A 26,807-nucleotide genomic window follows, 5' to 3' on the forward strand; every position below is an offset into this window, starting at 1 on the left:
GCTAAGTCTTCACCACAGCCTCACCAGTCAAGTCTCAGTGCCAGTACTGAAGGGGGGTGGTGAGTCTTTTAAATGTATTTATGCCTTGATTTTACTGCCTTAACTCCATGCATTTCTATTTAATCAGAGTTCTTCTTATGTCTTAGTAACCCCTCCCATTACTCCTGGATAATTCTTTTTTTGAAAGCTTGTATTTATTTATTTATTTATTTTGTTGTTGCCTCTGGGCCTTCAGCACTCTGTGCCTATAGAGTCCAACTCTGTGGGGTCTAAAGGAGGGGAGGTAAATGAAACACTCAGATAAAGAACCTTGGAACCATTCAGGGAATGAAACCCCAAGCACGTTTATTGGGGTGTTTTCATATAGCAGCTTTTTGTTGTACTTCCTCATGAATTTGGATTTTTACCCAATTATGTAATTATTTGTCTTTTCGATCTGAGATAGTCTCTTCCTCTAATCTAGTCTGGGAGAAGGTCAGGAGCAATTAGAGGTGGCCTCACAGCATGTACCCTGAGATTTTCCTCAGAGAGTCGTTTCACAGCATGTATTCACCACAGAGGTCTGCCTCTGAAAGCTGTACAACGTGCACTACTATGAGGTTTATCTCAGGATGCTGTTTTAAGAAGTCTTTCACCATTTCTCTCCTTAGATTGTCATGACCCGGTCTCCTACATGGGTCAACTTTTTCAGATAAAAAAGAGAGATAAGACAGAGTATATTGGGTGCTGTAGCACTCAAATTTCCTGCTGTGTAGGGTGGGAGGGCGGGGGGGGGGATGGGTGTAGGCTTCAATGTGGGCCACACACATGGCAAAGCAGACACTCTCCCAGGTAAACTGTCTAAGCAGCCCAAAGGGTTCTTCTCCTTTTCCTTATTCCCCCACCCTTCTCCTCCTCCTCCTCTTCCTTTTCAGCATCAAGGAATGGATCTAGCATCAAGGAACGGATAATACCACAGCTAAGCAACTTCCCTGCTCAACTAAAAAAATCATTTATTTCTTTGAGTAAGAAAGGGAAAAAGGGAGAGATCCTCACAGAACTGCCCTGTAATCCATATGGCACTGGTGTTTGAACCCAAGGCCTCATGCACTGAAAGGCATATGCTCTACTGGCTGACCTATCTCTTGTTCTCCTGGACAATTCTTTATATTGAACTTTTTAAAAGAAAACAAATGTGAGATTCTACCTTCTGTCTACATGGTGACTGGTAAAGATATTAAACATCCCAAAAGGTGGTTCAGTGACTACAGCTTTGGACTTAAAAGCATGAGGTCATGAGTTCAGTTCCCAACATCATTTATGCTAAGGTGATTGCATGGTTCTCTCTCTCTCTCATCTGGTATAAATAAATAAACAATTCTATAAGGAAAGAAATTGTTATTAGAACTAATTGCAGGATACAGAAAAACACAGATATTTTTAAAGGCCTTTAGAAATATGAACACATTTTTTAGGTGTTTCTAAATCCAGCGTTCTAACTATTGTGTTGCCTCCTGGTCACCCTATGCTGTGTGTTTTTAATTAGTATCATTCTGCACATAAAACTTTAAAGTCTCCCGACTTCTTTTCTTCTTCTTCTTTTTTTAAATAAACATTAACCCACATTACTCACCATGGGCAGGAAATGTGGGTGAGGCCCAAGGGACTATCCACAGTAGGAGGGTCAGGAAACCCTAAATGATAATGAGGACATACCACATGTACTGAGTTGTACCAGGTCCTGTCCCCAGTACTTCACACTGGTGCTACTAGCCTCATGCCCCTACAGGTGTCAAAGCAAGGATTAGAGAAGTTAACTATTTACCCCAAGGCCACACAGCAAAGGAGCAGCAAAACTGGAGTGAGAACCCAAGATTTCTGACTCTAGTCACTCACTGTATACTGCATGCCTACTGCATTCTGGGACCTTTTGGGTAACCACCATTCTTTTATTCTTCCACACTGTGAAGTAAATCATAGGTTGAAAAAAAAAAAAAAAAACAACGAACAAACATAGAAAGCCCCACATGCTCAGCACCTGACTTCTTTGCAAACCAGGAGGAACAAGGGACCATGATGACACAGGAAGCTTGTGATGCAGGTGCTGCTGTTACCAACCCCATTCCACAGAGGAGGAGGCTGAGGCCCAGAGAGTCTCAAATATTTGGCCTGAGTGTTTTCAAGAAATAGTGCTCACATGAGTGAACATTCACATACAAATAGGTAAATATCCATGTACATGTCACATTTTCCAGAAAATTAGCTCAAGATGGATCGGAGACTCAGATGCACAGTGAACAATGAGACTTTAAAAATAAAATAGGGCCTCTCTGTCCTGCCAAGTAAAACATAGAAAATAAAAAAAGAAAAAACAGGTCACTAGGAGTAGTGAATTTGTAGTGCCAGCATTAAGCCGCAGTAATTAATGCTGGTGGCAAAACAAACAAACAACCAAACAAAAACAAAATAGGAGCCAGATAATGGGTAACTGGCAAAGTGTTCAAGTTACCATGTGAGAGGACCCAGGTTTGCACCTCCAGTTCCGACATGTGGTGGTGGTGGGGAGCTTCATGAGCAGTAAAGCAGTGCTATAAGTGTCTCTTTCTGTTGCCCTACTTCTCTCTGTCTTTATAGCAATAATAATAAAAAAAGTCATTGGGAGTGATGGATTTTTAGTTCACACAGAGCCCCCAGAGATAATCCTACAGAGAGCCCTCAGAAATAATCCTGGTGACAAAACAAAAATAACACCACAGACAAAAAAAAAGGAGGAGAAAATCTATATGACTTGGTTTTAGGCAAAGTTTTCTCATAAAAAGTACTGCTATGGGTTGGTGAGATAGTTCACCTAGAAGGGTGCCAATTTTGGCATGAAGGCAATTTTAAATCACAATTGTGCTTTGGTCCCCATAGCACAAGGGAAACTGTCAGTGCTGTTGTTTCCCTTTCTCTCAATTTCCCTCTTTCTTTCAGAAAATATTGGCCCTGAGCAGTGAAGCACCCACTGATAAGGGAAAAAAAGTACTTCGATTAAGAGAGAGACAAAAAGAAGAGCCACAGATTGGATGAAGAAGTCTTAAATCAGAGGCAGAGCCAAGATGACAACTTGGAGACAACACCTGGTGTGAGTTCCGGAAAAAAGGAGCTTTCCATGTGGGAATTTCTGGAGAGGGAAGGATTTCTGACCCATCGGTGGTAAGGGAGAGCAAGGGGTGGTCAGGGTGACTCCAAAAAAAGAGTTCTATAAGCTACTCTTAACCTGGCAAGCAGAAGCCAAAAGGACAGACATTGGCTTGATTATTTCTGAGCTCACCCCCCAAACCAGCTGTTCCTAGCAGGCTTCCGGTGGAGGAGCAACTTTCTTTACCAGGATTCCTGGCCCAGCAGGGGTGTCATTCTAAGCCTTTTTTTTTCTTTTGGAAGGGGGCTGGAGCTCTGTTTGAGTGACAGAATATCTGACCAATCAGGGCCTCAGCCCTCCCTGGGAAAGACTAGCTGGAGGTGTTTTTTTTTTTTTTTTTTTGATACTTCTTATAATTGGTTGTCTTTGCTTTATTTAGAAAGGGAACCATCCTGTGTGTAGCCAATCTGGAGTGGTCCAAGCTGCAGACTGACTTTTAGGGTTTATTACTCTATTTTATGATTACTTTTATTATGTAAGTGTGTCCTTTTCCCCTCCCCTTCAGGTTGACCAAAATTAACTGTTGTTGCTTTTTCCATTGATAGATGACTGCGTGTGCTATCCATTGTGGGAGGAACTTGTTTCTCTCTCCCTCTGACCTCCACCCTCCTTTTTCTCTCCTTATAGCTAATTTTTAAAAAAAATCTCTTTCCTTTCAATGCTCTTTTTTTTTTTTCTTTCTCTTCTTCCTTCTTTTGCTTTCTGAATTCAGTGACACTCATTTGTGAATTATTTTGTGGAAGAAATCTGACTTAGAGTGGACTCTGTCTCTGTCTCTTTTTTTCCATTTCATTTCTCCTCTTGCTATCTCTAGAATTTAGAGTGGACAGTAGATTTTAATAATTTTCTATTATTGCTCTGTATTTTCCCCTTTCTCTTCATTTTCCTTTTCCTTTGGTTTTATTTATTTATTTTTCTTGGACTGGAGGTGTGGTTTGGCCAACTGGTATTGGTTGAACTGCATCAATCTTTGCTTCAGTTGTTATTGTTGTAATTTCTGAGGTTCTGTGACTGCATTTGTAAAAAAAACTTTAGTTTAGCATGGCTTGTACTTAAAACACAACAACTGAAGAATGACAGAACACAAAAATACAAACCACATTAAAAAAATGGTTAAATCAAGAGCAAATAAAACTGATACCACAATGAATTAGGACAGGAGCCCAGGAGAAACTCCAAGGCAGTCAGAAGTAACCATAGATAAGAAAAGTATTATATGAAAGTAATAATAGACCTAATAACAGAAATGAAGACAACTATGGAGGAAAGGGCTATCAGAAATAGGGAAACAACAGATGAGACCAAGCTAGTATTTCAAGGAAAATACTAGCTACCTTGAGGTAATTAGAGAACTGAAAGCTGAAATAGCTGAGCTAAAAGGCCAATTAGCACAACAAGCTAATACTATAACTGAATGGAAGAAGGAAGCTGAGGGAAGTGAAAGCAGATTAACAGAAGCAGAAAACAGAATTAGCCAGACAGAGGATTAGCTAGTGAAAACAAAGAAAGAGGTCAAAGAGCTAAAAAGAGATTGAAAGACACTAAAAACAACAGAGATATATGGGATGATCTCAAAAGAAGTAACATTTGTATAATTGGACTACCAGGAGAAGAAAGAGAGGAAGGGGAAGTAAACATTCTAGAGGAAATAATAGAAGAAAACTTCCCAGACTTAAACAGCAGAAAGGACATTAAGGTTCAAGAGGCCCAGAGAGTCCCAAACAGAATCAACCCAGACCTGAAGACACCAAGACACATCATATTTACAATGAAAAGAAGTAAAGATAAAGAAAAGATCCTAAAGGCTGCGAGAGAAAAACAAAACATACAACTGACACAATAGACTTTAAATAAAGTAATGAAAGAAACAGTCTTAAATCACTTAACCCACACAGGACATGGATCTGGAATATATAAAGATCACTCAAGAATTCAGCAATAAGAAAAAGAAAAAGAAATGGATAAAAGACTTGAAGACACTCCAAAGGGGATATTGAAGTGGAATATAAATATATGAAAAGATGTTCCTAACTATTTGTCATCAAGGAGAGTAAAAGTAAATCCACAAAAGAACTACTACATACTTATCTGAATGTATAAAATAACAGCAATGACAATGAGGATATAGTATGTGTGGCATGTGGAACTACACACTGTAACCTTACAATCTTATAACACACTATTACTAGCCAACAAAAACAATAAAAAAAAGTCCCACCAGGACTTTGCTCAGCCATCACTTCCTGAGGGTGACAAGTCATCCTCACCACTTCATCTAGGACATCATGTCCCCCTCATCAGTCCCTTCATGATGCTGCTGCTTCATGAACCTCCATAGTATAAATGTCACCATCTCCCAACATCTGGCATTGCAGGTTTTAGAAATCCTCCATCTCCCCCACACTGAGGTCTTTGAGGCTTGTTTCTCTCTAAACCAGATCTTCAGGTCCCACATAGTGAGTGCCTGCTTCAGAGTAGTTGTGCAGTAAGTAGGATTTTTGTTCCCTTTTATTTATTTTAATTATCATTACGAGAACACTGCTTAGCTCTGGTTTATTGTGGTGCTCGGGATTGAAATTGGGAACTTATCTACGACCATACCACCCTGAACACTCCTGATCTTGTCTGAAACTGGGACCTTTGGTGCCTTAGGCATGACAGTCTATCTGTTCAGCCCTTGGTGGGTATTTGAGTAAATAAGCTGGGAAGCCAAAAACATTGAGTTTTCATGTGGTATTTCCCCCAGTCCACCCATGTAATTACTGTCACATCCCCATCTGACAGGTGAGAAAATCATGGTGAAGATGACTTCCACCTTAAATGCTGGAGGCAGCATTCTAGCTTCCCTTCTAGTTCCTAGTCAGAACCATCCACCATATCATGCTCCTAAAAGTGCTGCTCTGCCCTGCTACCTCTTCCTTCCTTTCTTTTCTTTTTCTTTCTTTTTTTTTTTAAGATTTTATTTATTTATTAATAAGAAACATAGGAGGAGAGAGAAAGAGCCAAACATCACTCTGGTACATGTGCTGCCGGGGATTGAACTCAGGACCTCATGCCTGAGAGTCCGGTGCTTTATCCACTGTGCCACCTCCTGGACCACACCTCTTCCTTTCTTTTGCCTTTTCTTTTCTTTCTTTATTTATAATATAGAAACATTGGCAAGACCATAGGATAAGAGGGGTACATTTCCACACATTACCCACCCCTAGAGCTCCATATCCAACCCCTTCCCTTGATAGCTTCCCTATTCTTTATACCTCTGGGAGTTATTGTACCTCTTTCTTAAGGTAGTCCTTCACTGCTAGGCCAGATAAAGAGGTCATACATACTCCAAGGAAGCACATCTAGGGTTAGGAAGTGATGCACTGTTGTGCTGTAACTAGCATATGGCTGACGAATTGTATGTAATTAATATATGGGCTGATGTCAGGCTGACATCAGGATGGAACTTAAGTGTGCACCAGGTGGAAGAGGCTCTCTCTTTTGCTGCCTGCTGCCTGCTCTCTGTTTGTGGACTGCTCTCTCAAGGCTCCCTGTCTTCCTAGATGATTGCCCCTGCCATGGCCACTTCTCCTGGGGCTCAAACATATGTATTTGAGTCTGGCCTATTCTTACCCCTTATTTCCTGTCTCCTTCTCCTGCTTGCATGGCTTCCCAGGACCAGCTATACTGTTTCTGACCAGAGGAATTAAACATGTGTAACTGAGCAAGCTGGTAAACTCTCAAGACTGTCCTCAACAGCCAGAATGAGTAACCTGTACCCCTGATAATTGCTTATTTTGCTGTACCTAAAATATAACATCCTGTACTACTGTACCACCATAATAAAGCTATGATATTTTAAACCCATTCCTAGCCGCACTACCACCAAGTCCTTTAATTTTTTAATTACACCAATGCACCTGGCTGGAAGCACCCATTACCATGTACAAGGACCTGGGTTTAATCCCCTGGTCCTTACCCATAGTGGAGGAAGCTTCAAGAGTAGCGGAGCAGTGTTGCAGGTGTCTCTGTCCCTCTCTCTTTTCCCTTCTCTCTCCCTCTCAGTTTCTCGCTGTCTCTGTCAGAAAAACAAACAAAAAAAGTTCCTAGGTTATGGTGGAGTCGCCATGCAGGCACCTAGCCCCAGAAATCACCCTGGTGGAAAAAACATCCCAAACAACAACAATAACAACAACAACAACAAAAACCACACATCTCAGATTATATATTTGTCAGCTCTGTTTGTACAGATGCTGCAGGTCTTAGGGATTGAGCTAGAAGCAGAGCATATTCGCCACGGTGAGGGCAGGAGGTGACACAGCCAGGCTGAGCCTCAGGGACTTCTCAAGCCTTTTCAGTGTTTCCACAGATCTCTGTGCACCAGCTAACCAGGTCCCACGGTCCTGGGTGGTAACTGCTTATTATCCTCTGGTAGGTGGCTTCCTGGAGCAGGGGAGTGGTGCTAGTTCATTGGCCCCTGCATTTTTGGCATCTAGCACAGGGCTGGGCACACAGGAGTAGCACAATAAATCCCTGCTGACTGCAGAGATGCATGGATGGTCAGAGGGACCAGAGGGGAACAGACTCACTTGGTGAGTCCATTCGTCAACCTCTCCCTGGGGACAAGTGGAAGGAGTCGTGGACAGGAGAGAAACGACTCAGTATCCAGAAACTCACTTGATTTAATTTCATGATTGTTTGGGTCTTTTATCTTCCTTGACAACTATGGATTGGAAGATAATCTAAAAATCAATCTTTCTCTCTCCCCTCAAATTTACCCAGCCCCCTACTTAGCTCCATCAGCAGTGTCCATGGGTTCTGATGGTGGCCAGTTGGTGGCTTGGGGATTCCAGTGGGAGCTCTGAGAGGGCCTGGGCATCACACGGGAGGAGCAGCCAGATGTGAACCCTGGTGTGTGTCCTCAAGGACACATAGCTGCCTCTCCCAGGATACTGGTGGATTCTACAGTCTCTACTAGCAGATATTCTCTCTGTCTCAGGGCAGTCTCTTCATCCTGGGGCAGGGATGTGTGTGTGTGTGTGTGTGTGTGTGTGTGTGTGTGTGTGTGTGTGTGTGTTACTGCCTATGAGCTGGACAGGGCACTCTTGTGCAGGTGGGCAGATTCATCAACACTGACTGAGAACAGACTCTAGCTTGAAACTTACCTTGACAACTTCCTTGCCTGGATACTTCTAACTTGTATCTGAGTCTCAGCCACATTCAGCCAGACCTTTCTCCTGTCTGGCCTGAGGACTCACAAGCCCTACTGGTTGAGAAGGGTCAACAGCAGGTCAGGCAAATGAGTGAGGAGTTTGAAGGCAGAGGAAGGAGGGCGGTTACTGGAGAGGAGAATACAGGTGAATACAGAAATAGCCCTTACTGGGAGATGCCCTTAACTACTCCTGGAGGTGTGTGTGAGGGGGGAGATGTACCACATCTTTTGCAATTAACCTTGGAATCCCATTACACAGAAGACTATGCAGAGGATGTAATGGTGCCCCAGGGGAGGGAGGGTGTCACTTGCTCAAGGCCATCTAAGTGTCTGGTTCCAAAGCCTGAGATGTTCTTGAAGAGGAACTTTGTTCCTGCTATGTACTTTGTGGCCATGTGGGATTTTTGCAATGCAGTTTTTAGTTTTTTTTTTTTTAAATAAATTAGAGACCTTTTTTTTTTTTCTTGTGAAATCTCTAAATTATTATTATACTGCTGGTGTCAAAGGAACTCAGCTGGAAGCAGGGTTCTGCTTAGGACCACTGAGCTGCCCTCTTGGTGTGAGTGAAGAGAGCCTGAGGCTTGCTCAGCAGAGGCTCCTGATTCATCGGCAAACAGACCCAGACTCAGACGCTTCCCTGAACACCCCTCTCTGAGCTCACTTTCCCCATGTGTGGCAATCATCTGCTGAGACTGCCCCTGCAGCAGAGAAGGGGATCCCAGCTGTCACACCAGGAGCTAGACTCTCATCCAGCCACGTTGGCACCTTCTTGGATTCCCTGGATGTGTCTGACTCTGCCTGCCAAGTTCAAAGTGAGGTTATTTCTAGCCTACTGGGCCTTCCTCCTTCAAACTGAGATTCTGTGTCCTGTCCAGTGTTCCCAGGGTTGGGTTCAGATACAGATTTCTCCACAAAACCCTCCTGGAGCTCAACCAGAAGGCCACTTGATTGACTCTGAAATTCTGTCCACACCTTTTCTTGGCCAAATCTGCCTCCAGAAACAACTGTGCTGCCAAAAGGGGACAATCAGAAGGGAAAGACAGGTGACCTATGCATAGTGGTTGTCGGGCACCAGGGTCAGTGTCCATCTGCTTAGTCTTGGTGGCCATCACCACAGATCTAATTACAGCCTCTGCTTCAGAGCACATGAGACCCAGGTTCACAGAGGTTGCTGCTGCCCAGGCCACACTGCTGGGACATGTCTGGACTGGACCTGAGAGCTAGCCTGCTCCCTCCTCCTGTCCTGCCCAGTGACGTCCTGGAGAACAGTCTGCCACTCTTCACTTCTTGTAGGTACCAGTGCCAGCAAGGCCACATGGGCCCAGAACAGGACTTGGGGGGAGGTGGTGGCACAGGGAGGGACTCCCTACATTCTACTCTGCATGGAGTGGGCAACAGGAGACTCCATTCAGGAGTGGACTTAACTAGCACTTCTCTGGGTGAATGACAGAAAGCCTTAGAGTACTGATTCCTTCCCTCCAACTCCGTGATGGCAGGTGATGCACAGACTTGCCCTTCCCCCCGACCCCCAATCTAATTCTGAACCTCTGACAGCAGATCAGGTAGAGCCACTGCTTGCTCCTGGCACATGCTTTCTCATCCCCTGAAAGAGTAGAAAGTGTACCCAAGGGACTCATAACCCATATAGGCTCACTTCTGGGAATCTGTTCTGTGACAGAGAAACACAAACAGATATAAACCCTGCCCTTCCACGGTCAGGAAAATAGCTCAACTTGTACAACATCCAACTTGTATGCCTGAGGTTCCTGAGCAGTCCTCAGCACTCCATGCACCAAAGTGGTACTCTGACTTTCTCTCTCTATCTCTCTCCTCTCTTTCATCTGTAGTAAATAAATATATCTTTTAAAAAAAAAACTGCCTACTCTTCCTCCACGAAAAATACAAATTATTTTGGTTAAAACTAAGATAGACATGTCACAGAGCCACATGCCTTTTAAAGAAATAGCAGGATTGCAAAGGACTTTCCACTTGGCCCCAGCTCGTAGCTTTCATGCCCCTTGCCTCTCAGGCCCTTCTCTATGGAAGAGATCTTTGGACTCACAGGTTACAGTTTCCTCCTCATCTGTAACCCTTTACTGCTGTGTGGCTCTGGACAGGTCGTGTCTCCACTCTGTGACTCAGTCTTTTCACCTGTTATATGGGCAGAGGTGTTTTGGACACCCTTGTGTGGATCAGTAGCTGAGTGGACGACAGCCAGTCTCCAGAGGGGCATTCTCCTAGGTACAGCCCTGACCCTGCACTGCCTTGGCTCAGGCCTCACTGCCTATCTGAGCAGGGAGACAGCCCAGCCTCAGCGGATGCACAGGCTTCTGGAGACACCAGCTTGGAGTGGAGGTAGGAAGGCCTATGAGAAGGGAAGGATGGATGGAGGAGCCTTGAGCATGTGCCCCGGAGGAGATAACTATGGAGAATCACACAGGAAGTGAGACTGTGGTTTTTTCTTAGGTGAAGACTGCCATTAGACATTGCCCTGGTGCTTTTCTTTTATTTCTTCCTCTGAGATATTCTGATTATAAGGGTGGGGGTATAATCTCCCCTTCTCAAAGCAGCGGATATCAAGGGTCATTATGTGTTGAAAGATGCCAAACGGGGTTTTCTAATAGTCAAATGAGTTTGTGTAAATGCATTGCTTGATGTTTTGATTAATAATCAGCCGTCTCAAAATTTCAGTGGGTTCACATAGCACATATGTGTTTTTCTTGCTCATGGCAGGCAAGATAGCTCTTCATTAGGGTGTGGGTGGGCTCAGGATCCGGGCTCAGGATTTTCCTTCAGCTGAGCCCTGGGTGTACTTTTTCATGACAAATGATGAGAACACAAGAGGTGTGACCAGGTGTAGCCAGTGACTTTGTTTCTATTCTCCTTCTCCTTTTTCTCTTTCTCTTTCTTCTTTCTTTCTGCCCCCCCTTTCTTCTTTTGCCTCCAGTGTTATTGCTGAGTCTCAGTGCCTGCACGATGAATCCACTGCTTCTAGAGGCTATTTTCCCCCCTTTTGTTCCCATTATTTTTTGTTTTTTTCTTTTCAGTCTGTGTTTTAAGAAGTTCTAGACATATCATCAGTTTTTCGCCTCTCATATTAATTAAACAGTGGTTTATATAATGTTTACACTTTAATAGGATTGTACATAAACACCACTCCCACCACCAAAAGACTGTGTCCCATCCCCACCACCCACTCCCATCCCCCCACCCTCCACCGTGCCGGGAAGCCCAATGGCCACCCTCCCCTTCACCACAGTGTTTTTACATTGGTGCCCTGTTTTATCATTGTTGTGGCTATTATTATTGTTTTTATTAATGTCATTGTTGTTGGATAGGACAGAGAGAAATGGAGAGAAGAGGGGAAGTCTGAGAGGGGGAGGGAAAAATAGACACCTGCAGATCTGCTTCACCACTCAGGAAGTGACTCTCTACCCCCTGCAGGTGGGGAGCTGGGGGCTCAAACTGGGATCCTTACTCCTGTCCTTGCCTTCACGCCATGTGTGCTTAATCTGCTCGCTACTGCCCAACCCCCTCTTTTTCATTTTTTAAAATCTTTTTTATTGTATTTATTTATTGGATATAGACAGCCAAATATTGAGAGGGTAGAGGGAGAGAGAGAGACACTTGCTGCCCAAGCTTTACCACTTGTGACATGTGCACTTAACTAGGTGTGCCACCGCCTGGCCCGGCCCCCGCTTTACCACTTGTAAAGCTTTCCCCCTGCAGATGGGGACCAGGGGCTTGAATCCAGGTCTTTGCACACTGTAATGGATGCACTTAAGCAGGTGCAGCACTGCCTGGCCCCTCTCCTCCTCCTCCCCTCTTTTTCCTCCTCCCCTCTTCCCCTCTTCCTCCTCCTCCCCTCTTCCTCCTCCTCCCCTCTTCCTCCTTATCCCCTCTTCCTTCTCCTCCTCCCCTCTTCCTCCTTATCCCCTCTTCCTTCTCCTCCTCCCCTCTTCCTCCTCCTCCCCTCTTCCTCCTTATCCCCTCTTCCTTCTCCTCCTCCCCTCTTCCTCCTTATCACCTCTTCCTTTTCCTCCTCCCCTCTTCCTCCTCCTCCCCTCTTCCTCCTTATCCCCTCTTCCTTCTCCTCCTCCCCTCTTCCTCCTTATCCCCTCTTCCTTCTCCTCCTCCCCTCTTCCTCCTCTTCCCGCTTCTTCCTCCTCCTCCCCTCTCCCTCCTACTCCTCCTGTCTGCCAGTGACTTTGTTTCAATTATTATTTTGTCTTAGATCTTAAAACTGGGCATGAAAGCTTGTAAAGCAGACTAAGGCTCCAGTACTTTCAGGTTCAACCCCTGGCATCACCATAAACCATATCTGAGTGGTGCTCTGCTTTCTGTTTCCATCGTAAAAAGAAACGAGTTCTTAAAGATAAAAGGGATAAATTTCTCAGAGAAGTTACTTTCGAGGAGAGAGTAGAACTCTCCTGAAGTTTGCCCCTAAGGTTTGTCACTGTGAAGACTGAATTTCAGTATGGCATCCTTGTTTTTCTGAGCAAGGTTGCAAAGGTTGTGAAGCAGGCACTTGATGGTGACCCCCATAGGTCTATAGCTTCGTTTTTTATTTTTATTTTTTGCCTCCAGTTCCAGTGTTGCAAATATAGGATTATAATGGAGCCAGGGTACAGGGAATTTGGGACAACCCACCTCCTGTTCCTCAAGTAAAGTTATGCACCTTATAGATCTCTCCCAGATTGTAGCTTACTGCTAGATGCAGTTTCTTTCTTGGTGAGGGTGTCTCTCTGTCTCCTTACTGCTTGGATACTGTCATTTTCTTCCTTGCTATGGAATCTCGTTTATCTAAGTTTTAGGTCTATTTCTGTGCATGTTGATCCATGTTTTTCTGTGACTGATACCCACAAATCTAAGATTTAATTTCTCTAATATAAGTGCTTAGGAGTAGGGTGGCTGAGCTATGTGTTCAAGTTTGTAAAAACCACTTAGTTGTTCTTAAAGTGATGTGCAATTTTACAATTCAGCCAGCATTGTATTAGAGGTATAATTGTTCTACATCCTTGCCAGCACTTACTATTGTTAAATTGAAATATATCAATAGCAGAACATCCTAATAGATATGCTATGGCATTTTCTTGTGGTTTCATTTTATTTTTCTCTAATGATATTACACCAAGGAACTAATGATGCTGTGCATTTATCCATGTATTTACTTTCTACTTACATGCTTTTGGTGAAGCATCTGTTTAAATCTTTTGCCTATTTTCATTGGGTTGTTATTTTTTTAATGTTATGTCTTGAAAACTCTTTACATATTATGAGTACAGGCTCTTTGCGGAGTACATGGTTTGCAAACATTTCCTTTAAAGCCGTAACTTGTCTCTCTCCCCTCCTAACCAATCTATAAAATTTTCTTTGAAAGATCGTGTTTATTTATTTATAAAAAGAAAACATTGACAAAACCATAGGACAAGAGGGGTACTGCTCCTCACAATTCCCACCACCAGATCTCCCTATCCCAAGCCTTCCCCTGATAGCTTCCCTATTCTTTATCCCTCTGGGAGCATGGACCCAGGTTCATTATGGGTTGCAGAAGGTGGAAAGTCTGGCTTCTGTAATTGCTTCCCTGCTGAAATGGGTGTTGACTGCTCGATCCTTACTCCCAGCCTGTCTTTCTCTTTTTGTAGTGGGGTGGGACTCTGGGAAGCAGGGCTCCAGGGCATATTGGTGGCTCCAGGGCATATTTCTGTCCAGGGAAGTCTGGTTGGCATCATGCTAGCATCAGGAACCTGGTGGCTGAAGAGAGAGTTAACATATAAATCCAAAAAATTTATTGACTTATCATAACTAAAGGCTGGAATAGTGTAGATGAAGAGTTGGGAGTTCTTCATTTTATAGATAGCTAGTAGGTCTATTTTAGTTATATTCCAAAGGGCCCATGACTATACCAGGCTTTTTTTTTCCCCCCAGAGCCTGACATCTGATATGCAGGTAGATCCAAGTTATTGTCTGGGGAGATGATGTCACAGCTGGAAAAAGGACCAGAAAGCTGGATCAGGGAAGACAGTAGATCCCAAATATGGGAAAGTTGTGTAAATATTGCTGATTGTTAACCCCATCAATTTGATCAAACTGGTGCCCATATTCAGCTTAGGAACCTATGTGACCTCTGCATCCTTGTAGATCTGAGCTCATATTCTGTGGCCATGAGTAGGAACATTCCAAGCTGCCCCAATTTCAGGACCCATCTTCCTCAGGTGGAGCATAGAGTATGTTCTACAGCTTTGCTTCGGAGGATGGAACATTCTCTACCATTGTTGATCCAAGTTGAAGGCAAGGTCCTATGGGGGCCCACAGAGAGGTCTATTTTTTTTTAATTTATTTTATTTTCTTGGGGTTAATGATTTAGTATAATCTTTAGCACATAGGCACAAATTATAGTTTCCCTCTGACAGCTTTCTAGGAGATACACTAGGACGCAGTGTTCCTTCATCCTGCCCCTTGCCCTTCTTCCTCAGAGTCCTTTGCTTTGGAGCAATATATCACCATTCCAAATTTCACCTTATATTTTTCCTTACTGTCCTTTATTCTTTTTTTTAAATTTATTTAAGAAAGGATAAATTAACAAAACCATAGGGTAGGAGGGGCACAACTCCACACAATTCCCACCACCCAATCTTCATATCCCACTCCCTCCCCTGATAGCTTCCCCACTCTCTATCCCTGTGGGAGCATGGACCCAGGGTCATTGTGGGTTGTAGAAGGTGGAAGGTCTGGCTTCTGTAATTGCTTCCCCGCTGAACATGGGTGTTGACTGGTTGGTCCATACCCCCAGTCTGCCTCTCTCTTTCCCTAGTAGGGTGGGTCTCTGGGGAAGTGGAGCTCCAGGACACATTGGTGGGGTCTTCAGTCCAGGGAAGCCTGGCCGCATCCTGATGACATCTGGAACCTGGTGACTGAAAAGAGAGTTAACATACAAAGCCAAACAAATTGTTGAGCAATCATGGACCCAAAGCTTGGAATAGTGGAGAGGAAGTGTTAGGGGGATACTCACTGCAAACTCTAGTATACTTCTGCTTTCAGGTATATATTTTGCAGTAGTTTATGGATACATGTGAACATATGGTCTCTCTCACAGAAAATGGTGTATATCTAGGTTTTGGGACTTTGTTAGAAAGTGAACCACCTGAGATGGAATTAGAGTATACTATGAAAGGAAAGGTCTCACCTGAGTAATGAAGCTGAAGGGTTGTCACTCCACACTTGAAGTCTCTGGACACAGTCTAAAGTGAAACATGTTGAGGTGGCAATCATTGTGTTGATTAGGTTGTGATTGGCAGATGCAATATTATTTGATATGGATTGGGAAAGGCATAAGGGAAAGTGGGCCCTATCCAAGGGTTCTAGGACTGGGGGAAGTAGAGGCTCTCTAGTGGAGATGTGAGGTTCCTGCTGTCTTAGGGTTCAAAAAGACAATGGATAGTTAATGTTATCATCACATTATTTGGTAATTGGGTTAACTTTGAAAAGTCCTTTTGTTAGGGTTTGCTGTATAGTACCCAGTATCTTATATATAGCTGTGCTATTGGTTGCTTCTGATCTACTTGGTCTAGGCTTTTGAGAGAGTCCGCATATCAAATACACAGCCTATATATTAAAAAGACTCAGTCTGTATTTTAAAAAACTTCGAGACATACAATTAATTTTCCCCCTCTCATATTAATTAACTAATGATTTATATGACTACATTTTACTAGGAGTGTACATAAACACCATTCCCACCACCAAAAGACTGTGACCCATCCCTCCAACCCACTCCCACTCCCCTCTGGCCCAGGAAGCTGTGTCTACCCCTCACCACAGGGTTTTTACTTTGGTGCCCTACTTACAGTTTGGTCAGGTCCTGCTTTTAGTTTCCCTTTCAGATCTTCTTAGTCAACTTCTGTTGATGAGTGGGATCATCCCATACTCATCTTTATCTTTCTGACTTAGCTCACTTAACATAATTCCTTCTAGCTCTGTCCAAGATGGGTCAGAGAAGGTGGGTTCATTGTTCTTGATAGCTGCATAGTATTCCATTGTGTATATATACCACAGCTTTCTCAGCCACTCAAGAGAGGTCTATTGTGTTATTCCTGATAGAGATGACTGGTAACATTGGGCAGAGGGATTTATCCAAGGTCTAGGGCCATCTTGTTTGTTTGGGAATCTCAGGTTTCCCCAAAAGACCCCCAGCTGATGGGGTGGCCTGATAGTGACTAAAGAGTCATCATGAAAGTATGCCAGTCTCTTGCCCTTATTCAGTTTTTGTAGTCCTTGCTTTGATAAGGTTAGCTTTGGAGTGAGTGAGGGACGTATAATAGGAAGTAGGTGAGGAGTGTATCTAAGTCTAAGTAGACACTATTTCATTATGAAATTTATACTGACTGTTGTTAAAATTCGTAGGCTCTAGCTGGGCAGGTTGGCCTCGGCCGGCTAGCTTCACGGTGGTGAACAGAGACGCGGAGACAACGGCTGGGCAGGGCAGCTGTATTTCTTTATTCAGGAACAACGATTCACAAACTAAGACAAACTAATCACCAAACAGAACTCTGCTGTCTCTTTGCGGCGGTGCAAGCACTCTCTCTTTTACTCTGGAACTCAGGAACCCTCTCCCTTACTCTCGAATTGGATGAGTCCTGTTAATTTCGCGGGCCTGCTTGGCCCCGCCCGAAGGGACCCTGGGAGAGGGTTCCGGAGTCTGAGAGGGTTCCTGAGTTCCAGAGTAAAAGAAAGAGTGCTTGCGCCGCCGCAAAGAGACAGCAGAGTTCTGTTTGGTGATTAGTTTGTCTTAGTTTATGAATAGTTCCTCCTGAATAAAGAAATACAGCTTCCCTGCCCAGCCGTTGTCTCCGCGTCTCTGTTACCCGCCGTGAAGCTAGCTGGAGCCATCCCGAAATTTTAACAACAACTGACAACTGCAGACTATTGTGTACTTTTGCTTTCAGGTATATATTTTGCCCTAATTTATGGATACATGTGAACATATGCTCTATCTCATGGGATCTGGTCTATATCTAGGCTTTGGGACTTTGTTAGGAAGTGAACCACCTGGAATGGAGTTAGAGAATCCTATAAAAGCAAAGCTCTTACCTGAGTAATGAGGCTGAAGGATTGCCAATCCATACCTGTGTCTCTGTACACAGTCTGAAGTGAAGCATGCTGAGGTGGTACTCATTGTGTTGATTAGGTTGGGATTGGTGGATGCAATATCATTTGGTATGAATTGAGAGAAGCATGAAGGAAAGTGAGCCCCACCCTAGAGGTTCCAGAACTGGGGGAAATATAGACTCTATAGAGGAAGTGGGAGGTTCCTGCTGTCTTAGGGTTTAAGAAGGCAATAGATAGTTACAGCTGTAATCAAATTATTTGACAATTGGTTTAACTTTGAAAAATCCCTTTGTTAAGATTTGCTGTATCATACACAAACAGCATCACAATAATTTATGTCCTTTAACATTATTTGTATATAGCTGTGCCACTGGTTGCTTCTGTTCTCCCTAGTCTAAGCTTTTAAGAGAGTCAACATATGAAAGACTCATCCTGTGGACTGTGCATTAAAAAGTTTGAGACATTCAATCAGTTTTTCTCCTCTCATATTAATTAAATGGTGATTTATATGACTACAAATTAATAGGAGTGTACATAAACACCATTCCCACCACCAAAAGACTGTGCTCCATCCCATCCTCCCCAGCGAAGCCAAACTTCCACCTTTGCCCTCAACATATATATGTATATTTATAGATTTTTAATATATTTTTTACTATCGTTTACAAGCTTATATTTTTACATTTAAGTCTATGATTTTGAGTTAAAATTTTTATTTTAGTATTTTATTGGGGGGTAGTTGTTTAGAGTAGTCAGTCACACATAGGTACAATTTTTCATCTCCTCATGATAAATGTTCACAGAATACTTTCACCCCCTTCCCATCTTGAGTCCTTTCCATCATCATGCACCAGGACCCCAAACCCCACCGTCCAATCCCTCTCCTTCCCCAGAGTCCTTTGCTTTGGTATCTATAAATCTATAAATATATATATATATATATATATATATATATATATATATATATATATATGTTGAGGGCAAGGGTGGAATTTTGGCTTCGCTGGGGGAGATGGGATGGAGCACAGTCTTTTGGTGGTGAGAATGGTGTTTATGTACACTCCTATTAATTTGTAGTCATATAAAAAACCAAACCTAGTCTATGCTTTAATTTGTGTTTTCCCCTTCTGTCCTTGTTGCTTAAGTTCTGCCTATGAGTGTGATAATCTGGCATTCATCCTTCTCTTTTTGGTTTATCTCATTTATCAAAAATATGAGGTGGATGTCTATTTGTTCAAGTATCATTTGATTAATAAATGAACCTTTATTCATAATAATCACCTTTGTACTTTTGTCAAAAATCAGTTGACCATATTTATATCTATTTTGGGACTTGACATTCTGTTCTACTCATCTATATGTCTATTCTCTCACCAGTCTTATTTGATTAGTATAACTTTGTAGTATGTCTTAAATTCAGGAAAGATGAGTCCTTAAGGATTTTCCTTTCATCTTACCAAATTTTTTTGATCCATCTTTTTCATAGGCTAGTTAACAATACAACCTCTCACAAAACTAGCATGTCTCAAGTCTATGGTGATTGAATTGTTTACTTGTATATCAAGAAGGTTGGGAAGACCCTCAAACCTGCATGTGGTGTGTACCTAGGCTGACTAAGATGAATTTGCATGGTGAGACCTAAAGTCTGCCTAGCATGTAAAAACACAGCAGTAGCGCTTCAGGGGGCTCTGGTACTAAACATGTCCATAACAGGATCAAGTATGTTTTCCTTATTGAGGAGCAAAAAAAATAATTGTGAAAGTGTTGAGGACACAAACAGATAGTCAGAAAGTTAATGAAAAGCTTTCTGGGGATAATAACAACTTACATTTTTCTCTCCTTATTTTACAAAATAGTTTGGACTCATTCAGTTCGTGTTTTCATTGGCACTTTAGAACTGCTCTGTCAATATCTGACAAAATATTGTGTTACAATTCTGAGTGCAGTTATATTAAATCTGTAGATTAATTTGGGAAGAATTGATGTAGATCTCCCAATGGTGTATCTGACAAGCTTCTATGTGTATTTAGATCTTTGTTGATTTGTTTGACTAGTTAAAAAAAATAGTTTCAGAATACAGATCCTGTAATATATTGTTATACCTAAACATACGTATTGTGTTGTTAGAAAAGTCATGACACATTTGTGCATACAAAAACACAGAAAAATACATCGTGATTTTTAGTCTAATATTTCTGATTTTTGTAGCTATTGTAAATAATACTATTTTAAAACTTTGATTTTCAATTTTTCATTCTTATTCACAGAGATTTTTGTATATGAATTCTGTATTCCGTGACCTTGTTAGAATATAATTCTAGAATTTTTAAAAATAAATTTCTTGGGGTTTTCTATATCAATAATCAAGTCATTTGTGTATATGGAACATTTTATTTTATTTTTTTCCTATTTAATTAAAGTATAATTGACAAATATTGCACATCTTAATTAATTAATTTTATACTACAGAGTTACATAACCCCTCTTATTTCATTCTATCACTTCTCCCTAACTGGGAGTATGGATCAATGTTGTTTTTGGGGAGCAGAAGATAGGAGTTCTGGCTTCTGTAATTTCTTCCTTGCTGAACATGGGTGTTGACAGGTTGATCCATACTACCAGCCTATTTCTTTCTTTTCTTTTTTTTTATTTAAGAAAGGAGACATTAACAAAACCGTAGGATAGGAGGGGTACAACTGCACACAATTCCCACTACCCGGTCTCCATATCCCATCCCCTCCTATGATAGCTTTCCCATTCTCTGTCCTTCTGGGAGTATGGACCCAGGGTCGTTGTGGGTTGCAGAAGGTGGAAGCCCATTTCTATCTTTCCCTAGTGGACCAGAGCTTTGGAGATGCGAGGGTCCAGGACACATTGGTGAGGTTGTCTGAACAGAGAAGTTGGGATGGAGTCATGGTAGTATCTGTAACTTGGTGTCTGGAAAGTGGCAGGAAATAGTTGAGACAAAACTGTTAATGAACAGGAACCGAAAAGTAGGATTAGAAAAGATGAGATTAGGGATTTTAGGATAGAAGAAAGCTAGGAAATTCATTTTAGGCATGTTCCTAGGAGCACACAACTATTGTAGTTTTGCTTGAGTTTGGTAGCTAGCCTGAAGTTGGATGAGATATTGTATGAGAAAATAGTGAGAGTGGACATCCTTTCCTGATTCTTATCTTAGCTGAAATGTTTTTAAGTGTTTGATCAGGTATGATATTAATCATAAAAATTTCCTCCTTTTTTTCCTAGTTCATTGAGATTTTTTTTTTTTTTCCTAATCAGGGTTATCGCTGGGGCTCAGTGTATGTACTTCTTTACTATTCCTGGTGGCCAATATTTTTTTGAGAGTGAGAGACAGAGAGAGAGATTTTTTAAAACCATGATATTGGATTTTGTCAAATGATTTTTCTGTATTACTGATGTAATTATACATGCTTTCATCTTTAGTCTGCTGATAAGGGTTACCTTCATTGACTTTGAATTTTAGTTGGTTTTCGTTCCAGGAATAAATAAACTTGACCATTATGTATTAATTCTTATGTATTCATGGATTTGATTGCTAAATGTTAATGGAGTTCTTGTGTCTATGCTTACAAGGACTATTACTTTTTCTTTTATTTTCTTTTTAAATATATTTTTACTTTAATGAGAGAGCTACCAAGTGAAAGACCAGAGCACTGGTCAGCTCTGGCTTATGGTGGTGCTGTGGATTGAACCTGGGACTTCAGAGCCTTAGGCATGAAAGTCTTTTGCATAACCATCATACTATCTCACCAACCCTCCCTTTCTTTTCTAACATGTTCTTTGTTTTTGATGCTATGTTTGTGCTGACCTCATTAGGTATGTTAGGAAGTATTCCCTCTTCTTTTATATTCTGGGAGAGATTATGTAGTTACAACTATTATATCGCTTAAATGTTGCTTAGAATTTGCCACCTGTGCTTGGATTTTTTTCTTTTTTTATTGGGGTGATTAATAGTTTAGAATCAATAGTAAATACAGCTGTTGATATATGTATAAAATGTCTCAGTTTTCTGCATAACACTTTAACCCTCCCACCTAGGTCTTCCTCTACCGTTGTGTACCAGGACCTGAACACTGCCTGTCCTGACCCTCACTGTCTTTTACTTTGGTGCAATACACCAAACCTACTCCAAGTTCTGCTTTGTGTTTCCCCTATAGTTCTTATTTCTCAACTTCTGTCTATGAGTGAGACTATCCCATATTTATCCTATTTCTGGATTATCTCACTTAACATGATTCCTCAGTCTCCATCCAAGATGAGGTGGAAAGATGAATTGAACATTTGTGACAGCTGAGTAGTATTCCATTGTATATATAGAACACAACTTTAATTTGTTTGTTTATTACCAGAGCACTGCTCAGGTCTGTCTTAAGGTGGTACTGGAGACTGAACCTGAGAGCTCAGAGCCTCACACATGAAAATCAGTTTGCATAGCCATCATGCTGTTTCTCTAACTCTAGACCACTATTTTCTCAATCATTCATTTGTTGTTGGACACCTGGGTTACCTCTAGGTTTTGGTATTACAAATTATGCTGCTATGAACATAGGTATATGTACATCTTTTTGAATGGATATATTTGGTTCTGTAGACTATAGCCCCAGAAGAGGAATTGTAGGGTCATAGGGTATGTTTACATCTAGCCTTCTGAGACTTTTCCAGACTGCTCTCTATAGGGGTTGGATCAATTTATGTTCCTACCAGCAGTGCAAGAGGGTTCCTTTGCCCACACAACCTCTTTAGCATTTGTTGTTGCTACTTTTTTGTTTTTAATTTTTTAAAACTTTTCTATTATCGTTATTTATTAGATGGAGACAGACAGAAATCGAGAGGATGGGGTGGATAGAAAGGGAGAGACAGACACCTGCAACCCTGCTTTACTACTCACAAACCTTTCCCCCTGCAGGTGGGGACCAGTGCCTCTAACCTCGGTCCTTGCACATTGTGGCATGTTCCCTCAACCAGGAATGCCACCTCCTGGCCCCCCACTATTGTTTTTGATGTATGACATTCTTACTGTGTAGTGGTATCTCACTGATGTCTTTATTTGTGTTTCTTGAACAATCAATGACTTGGAGAATTTTTTTATATGTCTGTTTGCCTTTTGGATCTATCCTTGAGAATGCCCCATGTAAACTCAAAAAGAATGTGTATTCCGGTTTCTTGGGTGAAGGACTCTGAAAATATCCAATAGATCTAGTCTATCTATCTATCTCTGTTTAATTCTCTTGTTTCTTTATTAACTCTCTGCCTAGATGATCCATTAGTTTGAGAGAGTGGGGTGTTGAGGTCTCTTGCTTTCACTGTGGTTCGACTATTGATATATTTTTGTAGCTCTTTCAGTAGATGTTTGACTTATATAGATGGCCCCTTACTGGGTGCATAAATGTTAATAATTGTTAAGTCCTTTTGATTGACTCATCATAGGAGCATTATGCAGTGTCCATCACTATCTTCTCTTACTTTACTCATTTTAAAATCTACTGTGTTATATATAAGAATAGCTCTTCTTGCCCCACCCCACACTTTTTGTGGTCCATTGTGATAGTTTTCCATCATTTCACTCTGAATCTGTGTTTGTCCTATTGAGTTAGGTGGGATTCCTTCAGACAATAATTGCTGTGTTGTGTTTTCTGATCTATCTTCCTACTCTGTGCCTTTTAATAGGAGATCTCAGGCCATTGATATTTATTGACATTATGGATTTAAAATACTTCAGTGCTATTATCCTAAACTTTTCTTGAGTATTGTGATTTTGGTGATGCTGTTTCTGTTTATAGGAGGCCTTTTAGAACTTCTTGCAGAGCAGGTTTGATGATAGTCGATTCCTTCAACTGTTGTCTGAGGAGTATTTTATCACTCCATCTGGTCTGAATGACAGTATAGCAGGATACAATATTCTTGGCTGAAAGAGTTTCTGATTAGCAGTCAGTATATATCTTGTTGTTCTCTTCTGGCTTTTAGAATTTGCATGGAAAAATCTGCTGATAATCTTATGGGTTTTCCTCTGTATGTGATTCTTTGTTTTTCTCTTGCAACCTTCAGAATCCTTTCTTTATCTTTATTCCTTTCCATTTTAACTAAGATGTGTCTTGGTGTATGTAGGTATGGGTCAATTCTGGTTGGGATTCTCTGGGATTCTTGAGTCTTTATATCCTTTCTGTTCTTTAGAGTGGGGAAGTTTTCTTCTATTATCTCCTGTAGTATGCCTTCTTCAACCCTTCCTCTGGCAAGCCAATAGTGTATATATTACTTCTTTTGAGATCACCCCACATGTGTCTGTTATTGTTTTTAGTGTGTTTTAATTATTTTTTAGTTCTCTCTAATTCATCCTCAATCTTGCTTATTCTGTTTTCTGCTCTGACTTCCCTCAGCTCCATTCTTTAGTTGTGCTACTTTGTTAACATGTTTAGTTACAGTATTAGCTTGTTCAAGTAGTTGAACTCTTAACTCAGCTATTTCAGCCTTTAGCTCTTTATTTACCTTGAGATAATTAGTATTTTCTTTCAGTTTCATTTGTTGTTTCCCCATTTCTGATAATATTTTCCTCAAAAGCTTTCTTTACTCTTGTGATTATTGCATCAATTAATGTTTGGATGTTTTACTCATTCTTATTTGCTTCTGGCTTGTTGGAATTTTTTTTCTGGGCTTCTGTCCTGGTTCACTGTTGCAGTGGTTCTTTTTTTGTTTAACCATTATATTTAGTGTCTTTTGAAATTTGTGTCCTGAGTGTTGCTGTTCCGGTATGGTGTGAGGTGGCCTCCAGTCTATTGGTTCTTAGACCCTTGAAACCAGTCACCTCATGGTGTGTCACAGGAGGCAGGAGCTATTGTTCTAATGGTGACACCATTACCTTTGGAAGATGAGAGATAGAGTTTCTTGTGTTCAAATTGAAGAAAGAAATAGAAGACTGAAACAGCTTCAAAAAAAAAAAAAGGAAGCAGGGGCACTCCAGCCCAGAAGAGATGTCCTGCTACTCTGCATATGCTCCTTCCTTTCCAGCCTAGGTCCCGGACTCTGTGGCTGCCAGGAGAACCACTCAAGAAGAACCGGATTGCCACTTATGAACTCCTTTTTAAGGAAGGAGTGATGGTGGCTAAGAAGGATGCCCAAACACCCCAAGTTCTCAGACAAGAACGTCCCCAACGTTCATGTCATGAAGGCCATGCAATCTCTCAAGTCAGGAGGCTATGTGAAGGAACAGTTTGCCTGGAGGCATTTTTACTGGTATCTTACCAATGAGGGTATCCAGTACCTCCGAGATTACCTTGGAGTAATCTGCCCCCTGAGATTGTACCTGCCACCTTGCATCACAGCTGATCTGAGACTGGCAGGCCACTGCCCAAAGGTCTGGAGGGTGAGCAAGATTCACACAAGGGGAAGCTGACAGAGATACTTACAGAAGAAGTGCTGTGAACCCTGGTGCTGACAAGAAAACTGAGGCTGGGGCTGGGTCAGTGACCAAATTCCAGTTTAGAGGTAGATTTGGTGGTGGACGTGGTCAATCACCTCAATAAAGTTAGAGGGGCATGTGAAGATCTTCTCCCATTCTGTGAGGGGTCTCTTTGTTTGTGTGATAGTTTCTTTGGCTGTGCAGAAGCTTTTCAATTTGATGTAGTCCCATTGGTTTGTTTCTGCTTTAGTCTTCCTTGCAATTGGTTTTGTTTCATCAAAGATGTCCTTGAGGTTTAGGTGGGAAAGTGTTCCACCAATGTTTTCCTCTAAGTATTTGATAGTTTCTGTTCTGACATCCAGGTCCTTAATCCATTTGGAGTTTATTTTTGTTTCTGGTGAGATAACATGGTTCAATTTCATTCTTCTGCATGTTACAACCCAGTTTTCCCAGCACCATTTATTGAACAGAGCCTCCTCCTTCCATTTAATACTTTGGGCCCCCTTATCAAAGATTAGATGTCCATAGGTGTGGGGATTTAGATCTGGGCTTTCAATTCTGTTCCACTGGTCTGTGTGCCTATTTTTGTTCCAGTACCAGGCTTTTTTTTTTTTTTTTTATGATGATGACCTTATAATATAGTTTGAGATCTGGGAGTGTGATGTCTCCATTTCTGTTTCTTTTCCTCAAGGTTGTTTTGGCAATTCTAGGTGTTTTCTGGTTCCAGATTGTAGTTTTTCTTCTATTTTTTTTAAAGAAGCTTGGTGCAACTTTGATGGGTATCGCACTCGGGTGAGACCTTTCCTTTCATAATATTCTCTAATTCCATTCCAGGTGTTCCACTCCCCAAACCTAGATATAGTCCAGGTCCCCTGAGATAGAGCATAGGTTCACATGTGCCCATAAACTAGGGAAAAATATATACCTGAAAGCAGAAGTACACAAGAGCCTGCAGGGAATACTTCCCAACACTTCATCTGTACTATTCCAGTCTTTAGGTCCATGGTTGTTCAACAATTTGTTTGGCTTTGTATGTTAACTCTCTTTTCAACCACCAGGTTCCGGATGCCAGCAAGATGCCGACCAGATTTCCCTGGACTGACGACCCCACCAATGTGTCCTGGAGCTCTGCTTCCCCAGAAACCCACCCTACTAGGGAAAGAGAGAGGCATACTGGGAGTATGGATGGACCAGTCAATGCCCATGTTCAGCAGGGAAGCAATTACAGAAGCCAGACCTTCCACCTTCTGCAACCCACAAGGACCCTGGATCCATACTCCCAGAGGGATAAAAAATGGGAAAGCTATCAGGGGAGGGGATGGGATATGGAGATTGGGTGGTAGAAATTGTGTGGAACTGTACCCCTCTTATCCTACTGTTTTGTTAATGTCTCCTTTCTTAAATAAAAAATAAATAAATAAAGTTGAAGGGTATTGAATAAACTTATAGCAAAAAAAAAAAAAGAAGCAAAACCAAACAAAAACAACAGCAACACAAACCAGTAACACCACTAAGAAAAACCAAATAAAAAACCAAACCAAAACAAAAATCCAGATTCCCAAAACAAAACAGCAAAAACAAAACAAGAGAAGAAGAAGAAGAAGAAGTAGAAGAAGAAGGAGAAGAAGAAAATAAACAAGCAACAACAACAAAAACAACCAACCACTGCAAACAGGAGTATACACACAGAGCCAGAGAAAGAATTAGCAAGCTAACAGAATATGTATATGCTCACAGTTGGGGAGGATGTTTGATTGATGAGGCTTCCCAGAGTTTCTATTTTTGCAGTTTTCTGCTGCAGTAGTGAATGACAGATTGAGTTGAAGGGATATCTGCCTGGTTGCCTCAGTGGGCAGACTGGTCAGCCTGTCAGGTTGCTCAGTGCTATCTGCGTTCAGTTCAAGTCAAGGAAGGTCACAGGCATACTC

General features: G+C 41.7%; 1 long non-coding RNA gene and 1 pseudogene across 1 annotated transcript; both read left to right on the plus strand.

Moving 5' to 3' along the window:
• LOC132542775 (uncharacterized) lies at window positions 1-26,807 on the plus strand. Its single transcript, XR_009553751.1, has 3 exons — window positions 1-59; window positions 2,953-3,103; window positions 25,938-26,807. It is a non-coding gene; the product is annotated as an uncharacterized LOC132542775 (long non-coding RNA).
• Window positions 22,675-25,127, plus strand: LOC132542514 (small ribosomal subunit protein eS10-like; annotated as a pseudogene).

This window comes from Erinaceus europaeus, chromosome 13 (genome assembly GCF_950295315.1).
Source record: "Erinaceus europaeus chromosome 13, mEriEur2.1, whole genome shotgun sequence".
Classification (NCBI taxonomy): Eukaryota; Metazoa; Chordata; class Mammalia; order Eulipotyphla; family Erinaceidae; genus Erinaceus; species Erinaceus europaeus.